The sequence below is a fragment of the Etheostoma spectabile genome, chromosome 12, assembly GCF_008692095.1.
Source record: "Etheostoma spectabile isolate EspeVRDwgs_2016 chromosome 12, UIUC_Espe_1.0, whole genome shotgun sequence".
NCBI lineage: Eukaryota > Metazoa > Chordata > Actinopteri > Perciformes > Percidae > Etheostoma > Etheostoma spectabile.
In genome coordinates this window covers 29,375,323-29,380,275 of record NC_045744.1, presented here as the reverse complement: position 1 = coordinate 29,380,275, position 4,953 = coordinate 29,375,323, and positions in this window count along the sequence as shown.

Genomic DNA, 4,953 nt, shown 5'->3' with positions numbered 1-4,953 from the left:
TATGAAGTTATATGGAGTTATATGGTGTTATATGAAGTTATATGAAGTTACATGAAGTTATATGGAGTTATATGAGCGCGCTTTTTGGTTCCAGTTAAAAGACGTGCTGCAGAATTTTGGACAAACTGTAAGGGTGAAAGTGCTTTGTGATTTAAACTGATATGAAGTGTATTACAGTAGTCTAAACGAGAAGAAATAAAAGCATGTGAAGCTTGTTCAAAACTGTTAAAAGACAAAAAACGGTTTAACTTTGGCTAAAAGGCGAAGATGATAAAAACTAGATTTCACAAATGCATTTATTTGTTTGTTTTATAATCACTGTCTATTTTTACCCCAAGGTTGGTTACAACAGGATGCACAAAATCAAGTCTATCATAGAGTTAGTGGGGCCAAACTGCATGATCTCTGTTTTACTCTCATTTAGTTTAAAAAAAGGTTGGGCTAACCACGCTTTGACGTCATTTAAACAATCAAGTAGAGGTTGTCAGGGGGCTGCCTTCCTGCTTTCTGATTGGTATATAAATTTGACAATCATCAACATAAAGATGATAGGAGATGAATCAAAGGAAGTGGCAGCAAATCCTTCTCATCTATGCAACCATTCACGCATGCAAAAGACTACACATCTGGACAGAGGTTGAACATTTTGCTGAAAGCGTCCTAAGAGCCAGAGTGATGGTCCCTGTTTTTCATAGAAAGAATACTTATCACTGCACGCAAATAAGCACAGGCATGTACAATGTGAATCAACAGACAGGCAATAAGAAATCTACCGTCAGGCGCCAGCAAACACTCAGTGGGCATGACAATCACATATGTGAGCCTGCATGGGAAATCAGAGCGCCTGCACCGACGAGATAAACAAAAAGCAAGGCTTAGCCTTTTTTCAGTGTGTGTGTGTGTGTGTGTGTATCTAAATCTGTGTTCTACCTTCCAGGACAATACAAGCCTGAAGGAGACCAGGGGCACAGTTCAGTTCAATAATCATATACTTACTGCCATCTTTCCCTCCATAGTTCTTCTATCTCCTGCTTCTCCTCTGGCTGCCTCGTTCCACAGCCAATAAATACAAACTGAGAGAAAAAATATTCTGTCAGGGCACGCACCAAAGCATTTTGTATTCTTGTTACCCTGTCGTTATTTAAGCTCTGTTGCTCTAAAAAGTCAGTATCTAACAGAACTGGTTTCTGATTTCTCACCCTTTCTTGTTTTTTACAAGGTCACCTACACAGAAAAAAACATGTTATAGTGTCAGTGAAAACCAAGTCCTACAAATGTAACTTATAGGATTGTTTCGAGTATGTCTACAAGCACACTCATACATATGTATTCAAAATTCAATTTTTTGTATTGCTTTGAATCAAAAAAACAGTTAGGCAAACCAGTTTACAGAAGATTTATGTACATATCACATATAAATTCATAGGTGTTGTGGCCAGGTTGGATCAGTGGTAGAGCAGGTGCACATGGACGGATGTTTATGCCTCAATGCAGACGTCCAGGGTTTGAACATATCCTGTGACAATTTCCTGAATGTCTTCCCCCTCTTTCTCATCTAACTGTCCTATCAAAAAGAAAAGGTGGAAAAGCCCCAAAAATAGTCTATAAATATGTCACATTGGTTCTGTATTGCACTAATCTTGCATTGCCAGACCTATCTCCACAGCGCTGTGGAGGAAGGTCTGGCTACTCCATACATTGTGGAATAGCAGGAAAAAACGCTGTCAAACGTTGTTTGCATTTCTCTAAACCAATCAGAAGCATCTTGGGCGGTGCTAAGCCCTGGACGCAGTGCAAAATAGTCTCAGGAAGGAAAAGCGAACACCACATATAATATTAAATGAAGTTACCTGCTCAGACAAGTAATATGAGCCATTTAAAGTGCCTATATTATAATAAAAGAAATCACTTTTTCTGGGAGCTGGTGTGTCATTTTGTGTCTCTGGTGCTTTCACACGCATACAAACTTGGAAAAAAACTATTCATGCTGTTTTGAGTGACATCCGGTTTCTGAATGTCCTCTGTCTTCAGTCTCCAGGTGAGCTGCATGGCTTTCTATGTCAATAGCCGTGACGAGGTGGCTAACCGTAGCATGCTAGCACGTTCTCAATGGCAAAACACTGCCACAACTGCCACTAGTTCAATGTAATCTCCAAAAGAACCACTTCCTGTCCCTGTTCTACTTCCTGTCCCTGTTCTGCAGGTATTCCACAAGTGTCCCTGGTCTAGAAGACGTCTCCCAGCTGATCCTGCCTTGGACTGACCAAAGCTGGAGAAAGAGTTATCTAGCTGATGGGATCTTACTGAGCTACTGAGCATGTGCAGCTCCCAACAAAGATAGGATAGAAGTGAGATGTCTCACTCTGGAGCTAAAACAGAGACCTAAACACACAGGGTGGAAACAGGATCTGCAGCAATGTGCAGTGCAACAAAAATTTGGTGTTTTTTTTTTTTTATGAAACCATCTAAACCTATTCTGGTACAACCTCAAAATACAATTGTGAACCTGAAGATGAGCAAAATATGGGCACTTTAAATTAGCTGAACATAGTTCACAACAACAAAATGTGCTCTCACCAGTGTACCGCCGTTTGTAATTTGCCCACAGCAATCCCCACCAAGCGGCCCCAAACGTTCCAGTTACATAGTAAATCTTTACAATCATTCCCCAAAAGAACCAAGCAGATCTGTCTTGTTGAACGATACAAATTTTCTTCAAAACTTCCCATTTTCAGTGTGTAGCTTGCTAGCTTGGTTGAGAACGGCAACACACAGAGAAGGAAGACGCCAGGCAATTATCCTGGAAACGTCTTCCGTTTAACCAGACTGATGTTGTTCTGATGATTGGTATGAAAAATAAATAAATCCCTTGCACCTCAGCTCTCTGTTTTTTTGGAAGAAGTTCTTCCAATTTTTGTTAACATCCTATTGAGTTTTTTGGAAGTTGCTATGGCGAATGAATGTCACGTAATTGCAGCGTAATGACTTGAGAACTGAGATGTATTTTGCTAAAGTCTGTTGTTGCAGTGAGTTGCAGACACAAAAACTGATCAAAGTCATGGAAATATAAGAAAACATGAGAGACTGAGAGAAGCCAAGCTGCAGAGAAGATGTCCACAATACTGCTGTATTTAAGACGCTCAAATTCCAGTAAAGTTCTGCAAAACTCCGTTTTTTGTCGTTAGAATACCACAGCAATGTAATGCAAACATAGATTTGGTGCTTTGCTTGCAGGTTTGTAACCATTTAGTTTTTCTTTAAACTCAGACTAGTATTTGCAGAGGAGATGGGGATCCATATCCGTCTTTTGCTTCCTACTTTCATAATGGGACAATGTCTGCAAAAATAGAATACATCTTTCACTGAATCTAATCATATCATAAAACATTTAATCAACAAATTCTTGATCTTAACTTCCTTTTGGGTCCCCTTTGACAGTAATATTCCTTATTTATGTAAATGTGCTGTATTTATATAGCACTTTTCTAGTCTTAAGGACTACTCAAAGCGCTTTTACATCATACAAGAAACATTCACACACCTGCTCATCTGATAAACACTCACAGCATCGGGGGCAACTCGGGGTTGCTTCAGTGTCTTGCCCAAGGACACTTCAATATGTGAGGACAGAGCCAGGGATTGAACCCCAACCTTCCAATTGGCAGGCAACCACTCTACCACTGAGCCAAAGCCGCCCCAATAACAGTAATAGTCCTTATTTACAGTATGTCAAGTGAGAGTCAGGCATAAGGAGTGTATGTGGGAGAGAGAACATGCATGTGTGTGTGTCTTTTTCTGCTTTGATCTCTCCACTTTTGCCTGCGGTCCAATGTTTAGCTGTCATGGCTCCCCTTGAAACAAGGTGACAGACAGAAAAAGGGGTTTCTGTTGAGGGAGGGCCGTGATGGGCGCTCAAGTCTCCGCTGTCACTGCACACGGCGCGGCCTTATGTAAGCAGGAGGCGGCGGAGGAGGGCGGGAGAAAGAAAGAAAGAAGACAATGGGCACAGAAAAGAGAAAGAAGGGGAAGGGGAACAAGTTTCACGCAGGCATTGAGAGAAAGAGAGGGAGAGCGAGAGGAGAGCTGTCATCATAAAGACTCTGACTCATTGCTACTGTTCTGGATATAGCACTGGGCTGAGAGGCATTGCTGATGTACGACAGCTCGAGAACAATTACATTCCTTCAAATCAGGATTAGTCTCATAATATGAGAGCGTACGGGTCAGTCTCTGCAAAGCTACAGAGAGAAAGAACTCAATATCCACTGAAACTGACACCAGGAGTTTTTCTTAATTCCTTAATATCTCAAGTGCAGATGTTTTTTGAAACTTTCCTGCTTGAAAAATGGGAATTATTGGATTTTTTTCTGAAAAACTAAGATGCAGCACTTATATTTAGGATGAGTATAATACAGCATGTTTGCTGATGCAAGGTTTTGTTATAATATCGAGGTTTGGACAGAATAAAGGAGAGCTTATTGTGTAAAATATCACATAGCACCAGGATCCGTCACATATATGATTCCTTTTTCCTCTCCCATTTTGTCTGTATTTATGCGCAGAGACAGTTAAGGGCCTCTGCTTGGCATGTTCTCCCTCTGTAAGTGCCTTCAGAAAAGGACTGGCTGTAAAAGCTGCAGTCAAATAGCTGTAATTATCTACAATCAGTTGACAACCAGGGGCTGGCTGAAAGGCTGCTCGCACACAAACACGGCAGAGGGGAAGAGGCGTCGAGGGGGCACGGCCGGTAAAATATCTATGGAAAAGAAAAGAAAATGGTAGCGATGTTGTTTCAATATCAGCTTGCAAGACTGTGAAAAACACCGTATAATTGAGATCACAAATGAAGCTGCAGCAGATGTGAATACTAATCAGAGTGGAAAATGAAAACAGGAATGACTCACCAAAGCCTTTTGTGTCCTACAAAATGTTGTACTCCCTGTATTTCTCCCC